This window comes from Schistocerca gregaria, unplaced genomic scaffold (assembly GCF_023897955.1).
Source record: "Schistocerca gregaria isolate iqSchGreg1 unplaced genomic scaffold, iqSchGreg1.2 ptg000285l, whole genome shotgun sequence".
Classification (NCBI taxonomy): domain Eukaryota; kingdom Metazoa; phylum Arthropoda; class Insecta; order Orthoptera; family Acrididae; genus Schistocerca; species Schistocerca gregaria.
This window is the reverse complement of record NW_026061775.1, coordinates 572,328-595,502: the sequence shown is the minus strand read 5'-3', so window position 1 is coordinate 595,502 and position 23,175 is coordinate 572,328.

The window sequence follows — 23,175 nt, the reverse complement described above, 5'->3', positions numbered from 1 at the left end:
CTGTTGACTAACAGAGTGTTGATAAAGCACAGAAATTGCATCGGGGTTGAATACAACAGTCACCATTCGGACATTCCTCCACGGGAGTAGTGCCTCAAACAGTCTACGCTTTGATAGTTCCCTGGAAGACCAGTAGTAGTTTCCGATGCAAATCTGGAGGCATTCTGTAATCTGTGGACATTCGAAGTGATGATGAAACACAGAAATTGCATCGGGATTTAATACAACAGTCACCATGACCACTTTCTTCCATGGCAGTAGTTTTTAAACAGTCTACGCCTTGATCGTTCCCTGGAAGACCAGTAGCAGTTTCGGATGCACATCTGGAGGCGTTCTGTAATCTGTGGACTATCTGAGTGTTGATGAAACACAGAAATTGCATCGGGATTGAATACAACAGTCCCCATGCGCACTTTCCTCATTGGGAGTAAAGCCTCAAACAGTTTACGCTTTGATCGTTCCCTGGAAGACCAGTAGTAGTTTCCGATGCACATCTGGAAGCATTCTGTAATCTGTGGACTATCAGAGTGTTGATGAAACACAGAAATTACATCGGGATTGATTAAAACAGTCACCATGCGCACTTTCCTACATAGCAGTAATGTCTCAAAGGGTCTACGCTTTGATCGTTCCCAGGAAGAACAGTAGTAGTTTCCGATGCACATCTGGTGGCATTCTGTAATCTGTGGACTATCAGAGTGTTGATGAAACACAGAAATAGCATCGGAATTGAACACAACAGTCACAATGCCCACTTTCCTCCATGAGAGTAATGTCTCAAAGAGTCTACGCTTTGATCGATCCCTGGAAGACCAGTAGTAGTTTCCGATGCACATCTGGAGGCTTTCTGTAATCTGTGGACTAACTGAGTGTTGATAAAACACAGAAATTGCTTCGGCATTGAATACAACAGTCTCCATGCGCACTCTCCTCCACGCGAGTAATGTCTCAAACAGTCTATGCTTTGATCGTTCCCCGGAAAACCAGTAGTAGTTTCCGATGCACATCTGGAGGCATTCTGTAATCTGTGGACCTTCAAAGTGTTGATGAAACAAAGAAATTGCATCGTGATTGAATACAACAGTCTCCATGCGCACTTTACTCCATGTGAGTCATGTCTCAAACAGTCTATGCTTTGATCGTTCCCAGGAAGACCAGTAGTAGTTTCCGATGCACATCTGGAAAGAATCTGTAATCTGTAGACTATCAGAGTGTTGATGAAACACAGAAATTGCATCGGGATTGAATACAACAGTAACCATGCGCACTTTCCCCCATGGGAGAAATGTCTCAAACATTCTACGCTTTGATCATTAACTGTTAGACCAGTAGTAGTTTCCGATGCAGAACCGGAGGCATTCTGTAATCTGTGGACTATCAGAGTGTTGATTAAACACAGATATTGCTTCGGGATTGAATACAACAGTCACCATGCGCACTTTCCACCGTGGGACTAATGACTCAAACAGTCTACATTTGATCGTTCCGTGGAAGACCAGTAGTAATTTCCGATGCACATCTGGAGGCATTCTGTAATCTGTGGACCTTCAAAGTGTTGATGAAACACAGAAACTGCATCGGGATTTAATACAACAGTCACCATGACCACTTTCCTAGATTGGAAGTAATTCTTAAACAGTCTACGCATTGATCGTTCCCTGGAAGACGAGTAGTAGTTTCCGATGGACATCTGGAGGCATTCTGCAATCCGTGGACTATCAGAGTGTTAACGAAACACAGAAATTGCTTCGGGATTGAATACAACAGTCACCATACGCTCTTTCCTCCATGGGAGTAATGTCTCAAACAGCCTACGCTTTGATCGTTCCCAGGAAGACCAGTAGTAGTTTCCGAGGCACATCTGGATTCAATCTGTTATCTGTTGACTATCAGAGTGTTGATAAAACACAGAAATTGCATCGTGATTGAATACAACAGTCACCATTCGCACTTTCCTCCATGGGAGTAATGTCTCAAACAGACTACGCTTTGATCGTTCAGTGGAAGACCAGTAGTAGTTACCGATGCACATCTGGAGGCATTCTGTAATCGGTGGACTATCAGAGTATTGATGAAACACAGAAATTTCATCGGGATTGGATACAACAGTACCCATGCGCACTTTCCTCCATGGGAGTAATGCCTCAAACAGTCTACGCTTTGATCGTACCCTGGAAGACCAGTAGTACTTTCCGATGTACATCTGGAGGCATTCTGTAATCTGTGGACCATCAGAGTGTTGATGAAACACAGAAATTACATCGGGATTGAATAAAACAGTCACCATGCCCCCTTTCCTACATAGGAGTAATGTCTCAAAGGGTCGACGCTTTGATCGTTCCCAGGAAGACCAGTAGTAGTTTCCGATGCACATCTGGTGGCATACTGTAATCTGTGGACTATCAGAGTGTTGATGAAACACAGAAAATGCATCGGAATTGAATACAACAGTCACCATGCACACTTTCCTCCATGAGAGTAATGTCTCAAAGAGTCTACGCTTTGATCGATCCCTGGAAGACCAGTAGTAGTTTCCGATGCATATCTGGAGGCTTTCTGTAATCTGTGGACTAACTGAGTGTGGATGAAACATATAAATTGCATCGGCATTGAATACAACATTCACCATTCGCACTTTCCTCCATGTGAGTAATGTCTCAAACAGTCTATGCTTTGATTGTTCCCAGGAAGACCAGTAGTAGTTTCCGATGCACATCTGGAGGTAATCTGTAATCTGTAGATATCAGAGTGTTGATGAAACACAGAAATTGCATCGGGATTGAATACAACAGTCACCATTCACACTTTCCTCCATGGGAGTAATGTCTCAAACAGTCTACGACTTGATCGTTCACTGGAAGACCAATAGTAGTTTCCGATGCACATGTGGAGGCATTCTGTAATCTGTGGACTATCTGAGTGTTGATGACACACAGAAATTGCATCGGGATTGAATACAACAATCACCATGCACTCTCCCCAACGGGAGTGATATCTCAAACTGTCTATGGTTTGAACATTCCCTGGAATACCAGTAGTAGTTTCCGATGCACATCTGGAGGCATTCTGTAATCTGTGGACTATCTGAGTGTTGATGAAAGACAGAAATTCCGTCGAGATTGAATTCAACAGTCACCATGCGCACTTTAATCCATGGGAGTAATGTCTCAAACAGTTTACAATTTGATCGATACCTGGAAGACCAGTAGTAGTTTCCCATGCACATCTGGAGGCATTCTGTAATCTGTGGACTATCTGAGTGTTGATGAAACACAGAAATGTCATCGGGATTGAATACAACAGTCACCATCCGATCTTTCCTCCATGGGAGTAATGTCTCAAACAGTCCATGCGTTAATCGTTCCCAGGAAGACCAGTAGTAGTTTCCGATGCCCATCTGGATTCAATCTGTTATCTGTTGACTATCAGAGTATTGATGAAACACAGAAATTGCATCGGGATTGAATACAACAGTCACCATGACCACTTTCCTCCATGGCAGTAATTCTTAAACAGTCTACGCCTTGATCGTTCCTTGGAAGACCAGTAGTAGTTTCCGATGCACATCTGGAGGCATTCTGTAATCTGTGGACTATCTGAGTGTTGATGACACACAGATATTGCATCGGGATTGAATACAACAGTCACCATGCGCACTTTCCCCCATGGGAGTAATGTCTCCAACATTCTACGCTTTGATCGTTCCCTGTTAGACCAGTAGTACTTTCGGATGCACATCTGGAGGCATTCTGTAAGCGGTGGACTATCAGAGTATTGATGAAACACAGAAAATGCATCGGGATTGGATACAACAGTACCCATGCGCACTTTCCTACATGGGAGTAATGTCTCAAACAGTTTACGCTTTGATCGTTCCCTGGAAGACCAGTAGTACTTTCCGATGCACATCTGGAGGCATTCTGTAATCTGTGGACTATCAGAGTGTTGATGAAACACAGAAATTACATCGGGATTGAATAAAACAGTCACCATGCCCACTTTCCTACATAGGAGTAATGTCTCAAAGGGTCGACGCTTTGATCGTTCCCAGGAAGACCAGTAGTAGTTTCCGATGCACATCTGGTGGCATACTGTAATCTGTGGACTATCAGAGTGTTGATGAAACACAGAAAATGCATCGGAATTGAATACAACAGTCACCATGCACACTTTCCCCCATGAGAGTAATGTCTCAAAGAGTCTACGCTTTGATCGATCCCTGGAAGACCAGTAGTAGTTTCCGATGCATATCTGGAGGCTTTCTGTAATCTGTGGACTAACTGAGTGTGGATGAAACATATAAATTGCATCGGCATTGAATACAACATTCACCATTCGCACTTTCCTCCATGTGAGTAATGTCTCAAACAGTCTATGCTTTGATTGTTCCCAGGAAGACCAATAGTAGTTTCCGATGCACATCTGGAGGTAATTTGTAATCTGTAGATATCAGAGTGTTGATGAAACACAGAAATTGCATCGGGATTGAATACAACAGTCACCATTCACACTTTCCTCCATGGGAGTAATGTCTCAAACAGTCTACGACTTGATCGTTCACTGGAAGACCAATAGTAGTTTCCGATGCACATGTGGAGACATTCTGTATTCTGTGGACTATCTGAGTGTTGATGAAACACAGAAATTCCGTCGAGATTGAATTCAACAGTCACCATGCGCACTTTAATCCATGGGAGTAATGTCTCAAACAGTTTACAATTTGATCGATACCTGGAAGACCAGTAGTAGTTTCCCATGCACATCTGGAGGCATTCTGTAATCTGTGGACTATCTGAGTGTTGATGAAACACAGAAATTGCATCGGGATTGAATATAACAGTCACCATGCGCACTTTCCCCCATGGGACTAATGTCTCAAACATTCTACGCTTTGATCGTTCCCTGTTAGACCAGTAGTAGTTTCCGATGCACATCTAGAGGCATTCTGTAATCTGTGGACTATCAGAGTGTTAATGAAACTCAGAAATTGCTTCGGGATTCAATACAACAGTCACCATGCGCTCTTACCTCCATGGGAGTAATGTCTCAAACAGTCTACGATTTGATCGTTCCCTGGAAGACCAGTAGTAGTTTCCGATGCACATCTGGAGGCATTCTGTAATCTGTGGACTATCAGAGTATTGATGAAACACAGAAATTTCATCGGGATTGAATACAACAGTCCCCATGCGCTCTTTCCTCCATGGGAGTTATGTCTCAAACAGTTTACGCTTTGATCGTTCCCTGGAATACCAGTAGTAGTTTCCCTTGCACATCTGGAGGCATTCTGTAATCTGTTGACTTTCAGAGTGTTGATGAAACACAGAAATTGCATCGGGATTGAATACAACAGTCACCATGCACACTCTCCTCCACGGGAGTGATATCTCAAACTGTCTATGGTTTGATCGTTCCCTAGAAGACCAGTAGTTGTTTCCGATGCACATCTGGAGGCATTCTGTAATATGTGGACCTTCAAAGTGATGATGAAACACAGAAATTGCATCGTGATTGAATACAACAGTCACCATGCGCACTTTCCTCCATGGGAGTAATGTCTCAAACAGTCTATGCGTTAATCGTTCCCAGGAAGACCAGTAGTAGTTTCCGATGCCCATCTGGATTCAATCTGTTATCTGTTGACTATCAGAGTATTGATGAAACACAGAAATTGCTTCGGGATTGAATACAACAGTCACGATTCGCACTTTCCTCCACGGGAGTAATGTCTCAAACAGTCTACGCTTTGATCGTTCCCTGGTAGACCAGTAGTAGTTTCCGATGCACATCTGGAGTTATTCTGTAATCTGTGGAACTTCAAAGTGTTGATGAAACACAGAAATTGCATCGGGATTGAATACAACAGTCACCATGACCACTTTCCTCCATGGCAGTAATTCTTAAACAGTCTACGCCTTGATCGTTCCTTGGAAGACCAGTAGTAGTTTCCGATGCACATCTGGAGGCATTCTGTAATCTGTGGACTATCTGAGTGTTGATGACACACAGATATTGCATCGGGATTGAATACAACAGTCACCATGCGCACTTTCCCCCATGGGAGTAATGTCTCCAACATTCTACGCTTTGATCGTTCCCTGTTAGACCAGTAGTAGTTTCGGATGCACATCTGGAGGCATTCTGTAATCTGTGGACTATCAGAGTGTTAATGAAACACAGAAATTGCTTCGGTATTGAATACAACAGCCACCATGCGCTCTTTCCTCCATGGGAGTAACGTCTCAAACAGTCTACGCTTTGATCGTTAACTGGAAGACCAATAGTAGTTTCCGATGCACATCTGGAGGCATTCTGTAATCTGTGGACTCTCAGAGTGTTGATGCAACACAGAAATTTCATCGGGATTGAATACAACAGTCCCCATGCGCACTTTCCTCCATGGGAGGAATGTCTCAAACAGTTTACGCTTTGATCGTTCCCTGGAAGACCAGTAGTAGTTTCCGATGCACATCTGGAGGCATTCTGTAATCTGTGGACTATCAGAGTGTTGATGAAACACAGAAATTACATCGGGATTGAATAAAACAGTCACCATGCGCTCTTTCCACCATGGGACTAATGTCTCAAACAGTCTACGCTTTGATCGTTCCCTGGAAGTCCAGTAGTAGTTTCCGATGCACATCTGGAGGCATTCTGTAATCTGTGGACTATCAGAGTGTTAATGAAACACAGAAATTGCTTCGGGATTGAATACAACAGTCACCATACGCTCTTTCCTCCATGGGAGTAATGTCTCAAACAGCCTACGCTTTGATCGTTAACAGGAAGACCAGTAGTAGTTTCCGATGCACATCTGGAGGCAAACTGTTACATGTTGACTATCATAGTGTTGATTAAACATAGAAACTGCATCGGGATTGAATACAACAGTCACCATTCGCACTTTCCTCCACGGGAGTAATGTCTCAAACAGTCTACGCTTTGATCGTTCCCTGGAAGACCAGTAGTAGTTACCGATGCAAATATGGAGGCATTCTGTAATCTGTGGACCTTCGAAGTGTTGATGAAACACAGATATTGCATCGGGATTTAATACAACAGTCACCATGACCACTTTCCTCCATGGCTGTAATTTTTAAACAGTCTACGCCTTGATCGTTCCCTGGAAGACCAGTAGTAGTTTCCGATGCATATTTGGAGGCATTCTGTAATCTGCGGACTATCAGAGTGTTGAAGAAACGCAGAAATTACATCGGGATTGAATACAACAGTAACCAAGCGCACTCTCCTCCACGGGAGTAATGTCTCAAACAGCCTATGCTTCGATCGTTCCCTGGAAGACCAGTAGTAGTTTCCGATGCACATCCGGAGGCATTCTGCAATCTGTGGACTATCAGAGTGTTGATGAAACACAGAAATTGCATCGGTATTGAAAACAACAGTCACCATGAGCACTTTCCTCCATGCGAGTAATGTCTCAAACAGTCTATGCTTTGATCGTTCCCAGGAAGAACAGTAGTAGTTTCCGATGCACATCTGGTTTCAATCTGTAATCTTTGGACAAACTGAGTGTTGATGAAACACAGAAATTGCATCGGGATTGAATACAACAGTCACCATGCGCACTTTCCCCCATGGGAGTAATGTCACAAACATTCTACGCTTTGATCGTTCCCTGTTAGACCAGTAGTAGTTCCCGATGCACATCTGGAGGCATTCTGTAATCTGTGGGCTATCAGAGTGTTGATGAAACACATAAATTGCTTCGGGATTGAATACAACAGTCACCATGCGACTTTCCTCCACGGGAGTAATGCCTCAATAAGTCTACGCTTTGATAGTTCCCTGGAAACCCAGTAGTAGTTTCCGATGCACATCTGGAGGCATTCTGTGATCTGTGGACTATCAGAGTATTGATGAAACACAGAAATTCCATCGTGATTCAATACAACAGTCACCATGCGCAGTTTCCTCCATGTTAGTAATGTCTAAAACAGTCTACGGTTTGATCGTTCCCTGGAAGACCAGTGGAAGATTCCGATGCACATGTTGAGGCATTCTCTAATCTGCGGACCTTCAAAGTGTTGATGAAACACAGAAATTGCATCGGGATTTAGTACAACAGTCACCATGCGCACATTCCTCCATGGGAGTAATGTCTCAAACAGACTAGGCTTTGATCATTCCCTGGAATACCAGTGGTTGTTTCCGATGCACATCTGGTGGCGTTCTGTAATCTGTGGACTATCTGAGTGTTGATGAAACACAGAAATTGCATCGGGATTGAATACAACAATCACCATGCACTCTCCTCCACGGGAGTGATATCTCAAACTGTCTATGGTTTGATCATTCCCTGGAAGACCAGTAGTAGTTTCCGATGCACATCTGGAGGCATTCTGTAATCTGTGGACTATCAGAGTGTTGATGAAACACAGAAATTCCGTCGAGATTGAATTCAACAGTCACCATGCGCACTTTAATCCATGGGAGTAATGTCTCAAACAGTTTACAATTTGATCGATCCCTGGAAGACCAGTAGTAGTTTCCCATGCACATCTGGAGGCATTCAGTAATCTGTGGACTATCTGAGTGTTGATGAAACACAGAAATTGCATCGGGATTGAATATAACAGTCACCATGCGCACTTTCCCCCATGGGACTAATGTCTCAAACATTCTACGCTTTGATCGTTCCCTGTTAGACCAGTAGTAGTTTCGGATGCACATGTGGAGGCATTCTGTAATCTGTGGACTATCAGAGTATTGATGAAACACAGAAATTGCATCGTGATTGAATACAACAGTCACCATGCGCACTTTCCTCCATGGGAGTAATGTCTCAAACAGTCTATGCGTTAATCGTACCCAGGAAGACCAGTAGTAGTTTCCGATGCCCATCTGGATTCAATCTGTTATCTGTTGACTCTCAGAGTATTGATGAAACACAGAAATTGCTTCGGGATTGAATACAACAGTCACGATTCGCACTTTCCTCCACGGGAGTAATGTCTCAAACAGTCTACGCTTTGAACGTTCCCTGGAAGACCAGTAGTAGTTTCCGATGCACATCTGGAGTTATTCTGTAATCTGTGGAACTTCAAAGTGTTGATGAAACACAGAAATTGCATCGGGATTGAATACAACAGTCAGCATGACCACTTTCCTCCATGGCAGTAATTCTTAAACAGTCTACGCCTTGATCGTTCCTTGGAAGACCAGTAGTAGTTTCCGATGCTCATCTGGAGGCATTCTGTAATCTGTGGACTATCTGAGTGTTGATGACACACAGATATTGCATCGGGATTGAATACAACAGTCACCATGCGCACTTTCCCCCATGGGAGTAATGTCTCCAACATTCTACGCTTTGATCGTTCCCTGTTAGACCAGTAGTAGTTTCGGATGCACATGTGGAGGCATTCTGTAATCTGTGGACTATCAGAGTGTTAATGAAACACAGAAATTGCTTCGGGATTGAATACAACAGTCACCATGCGCTCTTTCCTCCATGGGAGTAACGTCTCAAACTGTCTACGCTTTGATCGTTCCCTGGAAGACCAGTAGTAGTTTCCGATGCACATCTGGAGGCATTCTGTAATCTGTGGACTATCAGAGTGTTGGTGAAACACAGAAATTACATCGGGATTGAATAAAACAGTCACCATGCGCTCTTTCCACCATGGGACTAATGTCTCAAACAGTCTACGTTTTGATCGTTCCCTGGAAGTCCAGTAGTAGTTTCCGATGCACATCTGGAGGCATTCTGTAATCTGTGGACTATCAGAGTGTTAATGAAACACAGAAATTGCTTCGGGATTGAATACAACAGTCACCATACGCTCTTTCCTCCATGGGAGTAATGTCTCAAACAGCCTACGCTTTGATCGTTAACAGGAAGACCAGTAGTAGTTTCCGATGCACATCTGGAGGCAAACTGTTACATGTTGACTATCAGAGTGTTGATAAAACACAGAAACTGCATCGGGATTGAATACAACAGTCACCATTCGCACTTTCCTCCACGGGAGTAATGTCTCAAACAGTCTACGCTTTGATCGTTTCCTGGAAGACCAGTAGTAGTTACCGATGCAAATATGGAGGCATTCTGTAATCTGTGGACCTTCGAAGTGTTGATGAAACACAGAAATTGCATCGGGATTTAATACAACAGTCACCATGACCACTTTCCTCCATGGCTGTAATTTTTAAACAGTCTACGCCTTGATCGTTCCCTGGAAGACCAGTAGTAGTTTCCGATGCACATTTGGAGGCATTCTGTAATCTGTGGACTAACAGAGTGTTGAAGAAACGCAGAAATTACATCGGGATTGAATACAACAGTCACCATGCACACTCTCCTCCACGGGAGTGATATCTCAAACAGTCTATGGTTTGATCGTTCCCTAGAAGACCAGTAGTTGTTTCCGATGCACATCTGGAGGCATTCTGTAATCTGTGGACTTTCAGAGTGTTGATGAAACACAGAAATTGCATCGGGATTGAATACAACAGTACCATGCACACTCTCCTCCACGGGAGTGATATCTCAAATTGTCTATGGTTTGATCGTTCCCTAGAAGACCAGTAGTTGTTTCCGATGCACATCTGGAGGCATTCTGCAATATGTGGACCTTCAAAGTGTTGATGAAACACAGAAATTGCATCGTGATGAATACAACAGTCACCATGCGCACTTTCCTCCATGGGAGTAATGTCTCAAACAGTCTATGCGTTAATCGTAACCAGGAAGACCAGTAGTAGTTTCCGATGCCCATCTGGATTCAATCTGTTATCTGTTGACTCTCAGAGTATTGATGAAACACAGAAATTGCTTCGGGATTGAATACAACAGTCACGATTCGCACTTTCCTCCACGGGAGTAATGTCTCAAACAGTCTACGCTTTGATCGTTCCCTGGAAGACCAGTAGTAGTTTCCGATGCACATCTGGAGTTATTCTGTAATCTGTGGAACTTCAAAGTGTTGATGAAACACAGAAATTGCATCGGGATTGAATACAACAGTCACCATGACCACTTTCCTCCATGGCAGTAATTCTTAAACAGTCTACGCCTTGATCGTTCCTTGGAAGACCAGTAGTAGTTTCCGATGCACATCTGGAGGCATTCTGTAATCTGTGGACTATCTGAGTGTTGATGACACACAGATATTGCATCGGGATTGAATACAACAGTCACCATGCGCACTTTCCCCCATGGGAGTAATGTCTCCAACATTCTACGCTTTGATCGTTCCCTGTTAGACCAGTAGTAGTTTCGGATGCACATGTGGAGGCATTCTGTAATCTGTGGACTATCAGAGTGTTAATGAAACACAGAAATTGCTTCGGGATTGAATACAACAGTCACCATGCGCTCTTTCCTCCATGGGAGTAACGTCTCAAACAGTCTACGCTTTGATCGTTCCCTGGAAGACCAGTAGTAGTTTCCGATGCACATCTGGAGGCATTCTGTAATCTGTGGACTATCAGAGTGTTGGTGAAACACAGAAATTACATCGGGATTGAATAAAACAGTCACCATGCGCTCTTTCCACCATGGGACTAATGTCTCAAACAGTCTACGCTTTGATCGTTCCCTGGAAGTCCAGTTGTAGTTTCCGATGCACATCTGGAGGCATTCTGTAATCTGTGGACTATCAGAGTGTTAATGAAACACAGAAATTGCTTCGGGATTGAATACAACAGTCACCATACGCTCTTTCCTCCATGGGAGTAATGTCTCAAACAGCCTACGCTTTGATCGTTAACAGGAAGACCAGTAGTAGTTTCCGATGCACATCTGGAGGCAAACTGTTACATGTAGACTATCAGAGTGTTGATAAAACACAGAAACTGCATCGGGATTGAATACAACTGTCACCATTCGCACTTTCCTCCACGGGAGTAATGTCTCAAACAGTCTACGCTTTGATCGTTCCCTGGAAGACCAGTAGTAGTTACCGATGCAAATATGGAGGCATTCTGTAATCTGTGGACATTCGAAGTGTTGATGAAACACAGAAATTGCATCGGGATTTAATACAACAGTCACCATGACCACTTTCCTCCATGGCTGTAATTTTTAAACAGTCTACGCCTTGATCGTTCCCTGGAAGACCAGTAGTAGTTTCCGATGCACATTTGGAGGCATTCTGTAATCTGTGGACTATCAGAGTGTTGAAGAAACGCAGAAATTACATCGGGATTGAATACAACAGTAACCAAGCGCACTCTCCTCCACGGGAGTGATATCCCAAACTGTCTATGGTTTGATCGTTCCCTGGAAGACCAGTAGTAGTGTCCGATGCACATCTGGAGGCATTCTGTAATCTGTGGACTATCAGAGTGTTGATGAAACACAGAAATTACATCGGGATTGAATAAAACAGTCACCATGCGCACTCTCCTCCACAGGAGTAATGTCTCAAACAGTCTATGCTTTGATCGTCCCCCGGAAGACCAGTAGTAGTTTCCGAAGCACATCTGGAGGCATTCTGTAATCTATGGACCTTCAAAGTGTTGATGAAACACAGAAATTGCTTCGGGATTGAATACAACAGTCACGATGCTCACTTTCCACCATGGGACTAATGTCTCAAGTAGTCTAAGCTTTGATCGTTCCCTGGATGACCAGTAGTAGTTCCCGATGCACATCTGGAGGCATTCTGTAATCTGTGGACTATCAGAGTGTTAATGAAACACAGAAATTGCTTCAGGATTGAATACAACAGTCACGATACGCTCTTTCCTCTATGGGAGTAATGTCTCAAACAGCCTACGCTTTGATCGTTCCCAGGAAGACCATTAGTAGTTTCCGATGCACATCTACAGGCAATCTGTTATCTGTTGACTAACAGAGTGTTGATAAAACACAGGAATTGCATCGGGATTGAATACAACAGTCACCATTCGGACATTCCTCCATGGGAGTAGTGTCTCAAACAGTCTACGCTTCGATCGTTCCCTGGAAGACCAGTAGTAGTTTCCGATACAAATCTGGAGGCATTCTGTAATCTGTGGACCTTCGAAGTGTTGATGAAACACAGAAACTGCATCGGGATTTAATACAACAGTCACCATGGCCACTTTCCTCCATGGCAGTAATTTTTAAACAGTCTGCGCCTTGATCGTTCCCTGGAAGACCACTAGCAGTTTCGGATACACATCTGGAGGCATTCTGTAATCTGTGGACTATCTGAGTGTTGATGAAATACAGAAATTGCATCGGGATTGAATACAACAGTCCCCATGCGCTCTTTCCCCCATGGGAGTAATGTCCCCAACAGTTTACGCATTGATCGTTCCCTGGAAGACCAGTAGTAGTTTCCGATGCACATCTGGAGGCATTCTGTAATCTGTGGACTATCAGAGTGTTGATGAAACACAGAAATTACATCGGGATTGATTAAAACAGTCACCATGCGCACTTTCCTACATAGGAGTACTGTCTCAAAGAGTCTACGCTTTGATCGTTCCCAGGAAGACCAGTAGTAGTTTCCGATGCACATCTGGTGGCATTCCGTAATCTGTGGACTATCAGAGTGTTGATGAAACCTAGAAATAGTCTCGGAATTGAACACAACAGTCACCATGCGCACTTTCCTCCATGAGATTAATGTCTCAAAGAGTCTACGTTTTGATCGATCCCTGGAAGACCAGTAGTAGTTTCCGATGCACATCTGGAGGCTTTCTGTAATCTGTGGACTAACTGAGTGTTGATAAAACACAGAAATTGCATCGGCATTGAATACAACAGTCTCCATGCGCACTCTCCTCCACGGGAGTAATGTCTCAAGCAGTCCATGCTTTGATCGTTCCCAGGAAGACCAGTAGTAGTTTCCGATGCCCAACTGGAGGCAATCTGTTATCTGTTGACTAACAGAGTATTGAGGAAACACAGAAATTGCATCGGGATTGAATACAACAGTCACCATTCGCACTTTCCTCCACGGGAGTAATGTCTCAAACAGTCTACGCTTTGATCGTTCCCTGGAAGACCAGTAGTAGTTTCCGATGCACATCTGAAGTTATTCTGTAATCTTTGGACCTTCAAAGTGTTGATGAAACACAGAAATTGCATCGGGAGTTAATACAACAGTCACCATGACCGCTTTCCTCCACGGCAGTAATTCTTAAACAGTCTACGCCTTGATCGTTCCCTGGAAGGTCAGTTGTAGTTTACGATGGACATCTTGAGGCTTTCTGGAATTCGTGGACTATCAGAGTGTTAATGAAACACAGAAATTGCTTCGGGATTGAATACAACAGTCACCATACGCTCTTTCCTCTATGGGAGTAATGTCTCAAGCAGCCTACGCTTTGATCGTTCCCAGGAAGACCAGTAGTAGTTTCCGATGCACATTTGGATTCAATCTGTTATCTGTTGACTATCAGATTGTTGATAAAACACAGAAGTTGCATCGTGATTGAATACAACATTCACCATTCGCACTTTCCTCCATGGGAGTAATGTCTCAAACAGTCTACGCTTTGATCGTTCCCTGGAAGACCAGTAGTAGTTACCGATGCACATCTGGATTCATTCTGTAATCGGTGGACTATCAGAGTATTGATGAAACACAGAAATTTCATCGGGATTGGATACAACAGTACCTATGCGCACTTTCCTCCATGGGAGTAATGTCTCAAACAGTTTACACTTTGATCGTTCCCTGGAAGACCAGTAGTAGTTTCCGATGCACATCTGGAGGCTTTCTGTAATCCGTGGACCTTCAAAGTGTTGATGAAACAAAGAAATTGCATCGTGATTGAATACAACAGTCACCATTCGCACTTTCCTCCATGTGAGTAATGTCTCAAACAGTCTATGCTTTGAACGTTCCCAGGAAGACCAGTAGTAGTTTCCGATGCACATCTGGAGGCATTCTGTAATCTGTAGACTATCAGAGTGTTGATGAAACACAGAAATTGCATCGGGATTGAATACAACAGTCACCATTCAAACTTTCCTCCATGGGAGTAATGACTCAAACAGTCTACGACTTGATCCTTCACTGGAAGACCAATAGTAGTTTCCGATGCACATGTGGAGGCATTCTGTAATCTGTGGACTATATGAGTGTTGATGGAGCACAGAAATAGATTCGGGATTGAATACAACAATCACCATGCACTCTCCTCCACGGGAGTGATATCTCAAACTGTCTATGGTTTGATCGTTCCCTTTAAGACCAGTAGTAGTTTCCGATGCACATCTGGAGGCATTCTGTAATCTGTGGACTATCAGAGTATTGATGAAACACAGAAATTGCTTCGGGATTGAATACAACAGTCACGATGCGCACTTTCCACCATGGGACTAATGTATCAAACAGTCTACGCATTGATCGTTCCCTGGAAGACCAGTAGTAGTTTCCGATGCACATCTGGGGGCATTCTGTAATCTGTGGACTATCAGAGTATTGATGAAACACAGAAATTGCGTCGAGATTGAATTCAACAGTCACCATGCGCACTTTAATCCATGGGAGTAATGTCTCAAACAGTTTACGATTTGATCGATACCTGGAAGACCAGTAGCAGTTTCCCATGCACATCTGGAGGCATTCTGTAATCTGTGGACTATCTGAGTGTTGATGAAACACAGAAATTGCATCGGAATTGAATACAACTATCACCATGCGCACTTTCCTCCATGGGAGTAATGTCTCAAACAGTCTATGCTTTGATCGTTCCCAGGAAGACCAGTAGTAGTTTCCGATGCCCAACGTGAGGCAATCAGTTATCTGTTGACTATCAGAGTATTGACGAAACACAGAAATTGCATCGGGATTGAATACAACAGTCACCATTCGCACTTTCCTCCACGGGAGTAATGTCTCAAACAGTCTACGCTTTGATCGTTCCCTGGAAGACCAGTAGTAGTTTCCGATGCACATCTGAAGTTATTCTGTAATCTGTGGACCTTCAAAGTATTGATGAAACACAGAAATTGCATCGGGATTTAATACAACAGTCACCATGACCACTTTCCTCCATGGCAGTAATTCTTAAACAGTCTATGCCTTGATCGTTCCCTATAAGACCAGTAGTAGTTTCCGATGGACATCTTGAGGCATTCTGTAATCCGTGGACTATCAGAGTGTTAATGAAACACAGAAATTGCTTCGGGATTGAATACAACAGTCACCGTACGCTCTTTCCTCTAGGGAGTAATGTCTCAAACGGCCTACGCTTTGATCGTTCCCAGGAAGACCAGTAGTAGTTTCCGATGCACATCTGGATTCAATCTGTTATCTGTTGACTATCAGAGTGTTGATAAAACACAGAAATTGCATCGTGATTGAATACAACAGTCACCATTCGCACTTTCCTCCATGGGAGTAATGTCTCAAACAGTCTACGCTTTGATCGTTCCCTGGAAGACCAGTAGTAGTTACCGATGCACATCTGGATTCATTCTGTAATCGGTGGACTATCAGAGTATTGATGAAACACAGAAATTTCATCGGGATTGGATACAACAGTACCTATGCGCACTTTCCTCCATGGGAGTAATGTCTCAAACAGTTTACACTTTGATCGTTCCCTGGAAGACCAGTAGTAGTTTCCGATGCACATCTGGAGGCTTTCTGTAATCCGTGGACCTTCAAAGTGTTGATGAAACAAAGAAATTGCATCGTGATTGAATACAACAGTCACCATTCGCACTTTCCTCCATGTGAGTAATGTCTCAAACAGTCTATGCTTTGAACGTTCCCAGGAAGACCAGTAGTAGTTTCCGATGCACATCTGGAGGCATTCTGTAATCTGTAGACTATCAGAGTGTTGATGAAACACAGAAATTGCATCGGGATTGAATACAACAGTCACCATTCAAACTTTCCTCCATGGGAGTAATGACTCAAACAGTCTACGACTTGATCCTTCACTGGAAGACCAATAGTAGTTTCCGATGCACATGTGGAGGCATTCTGTAATCTGTGGACTATATGAGTGTTGATGGAGCACAGAAATAGATTCGGGATTGAATACAACAATCACCATGCACTCTCCTCCACGGGAGTGATATCTCAAACTGTCTATGGTTTGATCGTTCCCTTTAAGACCAGTAGTAGTTTCCGATGCACATCTGGAGGCATTCTGTAATCTGTGGACTATCAGAGTATTGATGAAACACAGAAATTGCTTCGGGATTGAATACAACAGTCACGATGCGCACTTTCCACCATGGGACTAATGTATCAAACAGTCTACGCATTGATCGTTCCCTGGAAGACCAGTAGTAGTTTCCGATGCACATCTGGGGGCATTCTGTAATCTGTGGACTATCAGAGTATTGATGAAACACAGAAATTGCGTCGAGATTGAATTCAACAGTCACCATGCGCACTTTAATCCATGGGAGTAATGTCTCAAACAGTTTACGATTTGATCGATACCTGGAAGACCAGTAGCAGTTTCCCATGCACATCTGGAGGCATTCTGTAATCTGTGGACTATCTGAGTGTTGATGAAACACAGAAATTGCATCGGAATTGAATACAACTATCACCATGCGCACTTTCCTCCATGGGAGTAATGTCTCAAACAGTCTATGCTTTGATCGTTCCCAGGAAGACCAGTAGTAGTTTCCGATGCCCAACGTGAGGCAATCAGTTATCTGTTGACTATCAGAGTATTGACGAAACACAGAAATTGCATCGGGATTGAATACAACAGTCACCATTCGCACTTTCCTCCACGGGAGTAATGTCTCAAACAGTCTACGCTTTGATCGTTCCCTGGAAGACCAGTAGTAGTTTCCGATGCACATCTGAAGTTATTCTGTAATCTGTGGACCTTCAAAGTATTGATGAAACACAGAAATTGCATCGGGATTTAATACAACAGTCACCATGACCACTTTCCTCCATGGCAGTAATTCTTAAACAGTCTATGCCTTGATCGTTCCCTATAAGACCAGTAGTAGTTTCCGATGGACATCTTGAGGCATTCTGTAATCCGTGGACTATCAGAGTGTTAATGAAACACAGAAATTGCTTCGGGATTGAATACAACAGTCACCGTACGCTCTTTCCTCTAGGGAGTAATGTCTCAAACGGCCTACGCTTTGATCGTTCCCAGGAAGACCAGTAGTAGTTTCCGATGCACATCTGGATTCAATCTGTTATCTGTTGACTATCAGAGTGTTGATAAAACACAGAAATTGCATCGTGATTGAATACAACAGTCACCATTCGCACTTTCCTCCATGGGAGTAATGTCTCAAACAGTCTACGCTTTGATCGTTCCCTGGAAGACCAGTAGTAGTTACCGATGCACATCTGGAGGCATTCTGTAATCGGTGGACTATCAGAGTATTGATGAAACACAGAAATGTCATCGGGATTGGATACAACAGTACCTATGCGCACTTTCCTCCATGGGAGTAATGTCTCAAACAGTTTACGCTTTGATCGTTCCCTGGAAGACCAGTAGTAGTTTCCGATGCACATCTGGAGGCTTTCTGTAATCCGTGGACTAACTGAGTGTTGATGAAACACAGAAATTGCATCGGCATTGAATACAACAGTCTCCATGCGCACTCTCCTCCACGGGAGTAATGTCTCAAACAGTCTATGCTTTGATCGTTCCCTGGAAGACCAGTAGTAGTTTCCGATGCACATCTGGAGGCATTCTGTAATCTGTGGACTTTCAAAGTGTTGATGAAACACAGAAATTGCATCGGGATTGAATACAACAGTCACCATTCACACTTTCCTCCATGGGAGTAATGTCTCAAACAGTCTACGACTTGATCGTTCACTGGAAGACCAATAGTAGTTTCCGATGCACATGTGGAGGCATTCTGTAATCTGTGGACTATATGAGTGTTGATGGAACACAGAAATTGAATCGGGATTGAATACAACAATCACCATGCACACTCCTCCACGGGAGTGATATCTCAAACTGTCTATGGTTTGATCGTTCCCTGGAAGACCAGTAGTAGTTTCCGATGCACATCTGGAGGCATTCTGTAATCTGTGGACTATCAGAGTATTGATGAAACACAGAAATTGCTTCGGGATTGAATACAACAGTCACGATGCGCACTTTCCACCATGGGACTAATGTATCAAACAGTCCACGCATTGATCGTTCCCTGGAAGACCAGTAGTAGTTTCCGATGCACATCTGGGGGCATTCTGTAATCTGTGGACTATCAGTGTATTGATGAAACACAGAAATTGCATCGAGATTGAATTCAACAGTCACCATGCGCACTTTAATCCATGGGAGTAATGTCTCAAACAGTTTACGATTTGATCGATCCCTGGAAGACCAGTAGTAGTTTCCCATGCACATCTGGAGGCATTCTGTAATCTGTGGACTATCTGAGTGTTGATGAAACACAGAAATTGCATCGGGATTGAATACAACTATCACCATGCGCACTTTCCTCCATGGGAGTAATGTCTCAAACAGTCTATGCTTTGATCGTTCCCAGGAAGACCAGTAGTAGTTTCCGATGCCCAACGTGAGGCAATCTGTTATCTGTTGACTATCACAGTATTGATGAAACACAGAAATTGCATCGGGATTGAATACAACAGTCACCATTCGCACTTTCCTCCACGGGAGTAATTTCTCGAACAGTCTACGCTTTGATCGTTCCCTGGAAGACCAGTAGTAGTTTCCGATGCACATCTGAAGTTATTCTGTAATCTGTGGACCTTCAAAGTATTTATGAAACACAGAAATTGCATCGGGATTTAATACATCAGTCACCATGACCACTTTCCTCCATGGCAGTAATTCTTAAACAGTCTATGCCTTGATCGTTCCCTATAAGACCAGTAGTAGTTTCCGATGGACATCTTGAGGCATTCTGTAATCCGTGGACTATCAGAGTGTTAATGAAACACAGAAATTGCTTCGGGATTGAATACAACAGTCAACGTACGCTCTTTCCTCTAGGGAGTAATGTCTCAAACAGCCTACGCTTTGATCGTTCCCAGGAAGACCAGTAGTAGTTTCCGATGCACATCTGGATTCAATCTGTTATCTGTTGACTATCAGAGTGTTGATAAAACACAGAAATTGCATCGTGATTGAATACAACAGTCACCATTCGCACTTTCCTCCATGGGAGTAATGTCTCAAACAGTCTACGCTTTGATCGTTCCCTGGAAGACCAGTAGTAGTTACCGATGCACATCTGGAGGCATTCTGTAATCGGTGGACTATCAGAGTATTGATGAAACACAGAAATTTCATCGGGATTGGATACAACAGTACCTATGCGCACTTTCCTCCATGGGAGTAATGTCTCAAACAGTTTACGCTTTGATCGTTCCCTGGAAGACCAGTAGTAGTTTCCGATGCACATCTGGAGGCATTCTGTAATCTGTGGACTATCAGAGTGTTGATGAAACACAGAAATTACATCGGGATTGAATAAAACAGTCACAATGCCCACTTTACTGCGTAGGAGTAATGTCTCAAAGGGTCGACGCTTTGATCGTTCCCAGGAAGACCAGTAGTAGTTTCCGATGCACATCTGGTGGCATAATGTAATCTGTGGACTATCAGAGTGTTGATGAAACACAGAAATTACATCGGAATTAAATACAACAGTCACCATGCACAGTTTCCCCCATGAGAGTAATGTCTCAAAGAGTCTACGCTTTGATCGATCCCTGGAAGGCCAGTAGTAGTTTCCGATGCACATCTGGAGGCTTTCTGTAATCCGTGGTCTAACTGAGTGTTGATGAAACATAGAAATTGCATCGGCATTGAATACAACAGTCTCCATGCGCACTCTCCTCCACGGGAGTAATGTCTCAAACAGTCTATGCTTTGATCGTTCCCCGGAAGACCAGTAGTAGTTTCCGATGCACATCTGGCGGCATTCTGTAATGTGTGGACCTTGAAAGTGTTGATGAAACAAAGAAATTGCATCGTTATTGAATACAACAGTCACCATTCGCACTTTCCTCAATGTGAGTAATGTCTCAAACAGTCTATGCTTTGATCGTTACCAGGAAGACCAGTATTAGTTTCCGATGCACATCTGGAGGCATTCTGTAATCTGTGGACTATCAGAGTGTTGATGAAACACAGAAATTGCATCGGGATTGAATACAACAGTCACCATTCACACTTTCCTCCATGGGAGTAATGTCTCAAACAGTCTACGACTTGATCGTTCACTGGAAGACCAATAGTAGTTTCCGATGCACATGTGGAGGCATTCTGTAATCTGTGGACTATCTGAGAGTTGATGAAACACAGAAATTGAATCGGGATTGAATACAACAAACACCATGCACTCTCCTCCACAGGAGTGATATCTCAAACTGTCTATGGTTTGATCGTTCCCTGGAAGACCAGTAGTAGTTTCCGATGCACATCTGGAGGCATTCTGTAATCTGTGGACTATCAGAGTATTGATGAAACACAGAAATTTCTTCGGGATTGAATACAACAGTCACGATGCCCACATTCCACCATGGGATTAATGTCTCAAACAGTCTACGCTTTGATCGTTCCCTGGAAGACCAGTAGTAGTTTCCGATGCACATCTGGGGGCACTTTGTAATCTGTGGACTATCAGAGTATTGATGAAACACAGAAATTCCGTCGAGATTGAATTCACCAGTCACCATGCGCACTTTAATCCATGGGAGTAATGTCTCAAACAGTTTACGATTTGATCGATCCCTGGAAGACAAGTAGCAGTTTCCCATGCACATCTGGAGGCATTCTGTAATCTGTGGACTTTCAGAGTGTTAATGAAACACAGAAATTGCAGTGGGATTGAATACAACAGTCACGATTCGCACTTTCCTCCACGGGAGTAATGTGTCAAACAGTCTACGCTTTGATCGTTCCCTGGAAGACAAGTAGTAGTTTCCGATGCACATCTGGAGTTATTCTGTAATCTGTGGAACTTCAAAGTGTTGATGAAACACAGAAATTGCATCGGGATGTAATACAACAGTCACCATGACCACTTTGCTCCATGGCAGTAATTCTTAAACAGTCTACGCCTTGATCGTTCCCTGGAAGACCAGTAGTAGTTTCCGATGTACATCTGGAGGCATTCTGTAATCTGTGGACTATCTGAGTGTTGATGAAACACAGATGTTGCATCGGGATTTAATACAACAGTCACCATGCGCACTTTCCCCCATGGGAGTAACGTCTCAAACAGTCTACGCTTTGATCGTTAACTGGAAGACCAGTAGTAGTTTCCGATGCACATCTGGAGGCATTCTGTAATCTGTGGACTATCAGAGTGTTGATGAAACACAGAAATTTCATCGGGATTGACTACAATAGTCCTCATGCGCACTTTCCTCCATGGGAGGAATGTCTTAAACAGTTTACGCTTTGATCGTTCCCTGGGAGACCAGTAGTAGTTTCCGATGCACATCTGGAGGCATTCTGTAATCTGTTGACTATCAGAGTGTTGATGAAACACAGAAATTACATCGGGATTGAATATCAGTCACCATGCGCCCTTTCCACCATGGGACTAATCTCTCAAACAGTCTACGCTTTGATCGTTCCCTGGAAGACCAGTAGTAGTTTCCGATGCACATCTGGAGGCATTCTGTAATCTGTGGACTTTCAGAGTGTTAATGAAACACAGAAATTGCTTCGGGATTGAATACAACAGTCACCATACGCTCTTTCCTCCATGGGAGTAATGTCTCAAAGAGCCTAAGCTTTGTTCGTTCCCTGGAAGACCAGTAGTAGTTTCCGATGCACATCTGGAGGCAATCTGTTATATGTTAACTATCAGAGTGTTGATAAAACGCAGAATCTGCATCGGGATTGAATACACCAGTCACCATTCGCACTTTCCTCCACGAGAGTAATGTCTCAAAAATTCTACGCTTTGATCGTTCCCTGGAAGACCAGTAGTAGTTTCCGATGCACATCTGGAGGCATTCTGTAATCTGTGGACTATCAGAGTGTTGATGAAACACAGAAATTACATCGGGATTGAATAAAACAGTCACCATGCGCACTTTCCTACATAGGAGTAATGCCTCAAAGGGTCTACGCTTTGATCGTTCCCAGGAAGACCAGTAGTAGTTTCCGATGCACATCTGGTTGCATTCTGTAATCTGTGGACTATCAGAGTGTGATGAAACACAGAAATTGCATCGGAATTGAATACAACAGTCACCATGCGCACTTTCCTCCATGAGAGTAATGTCTCAAAGAGTCTACGCTTTGATCGTTCCCTGGAAG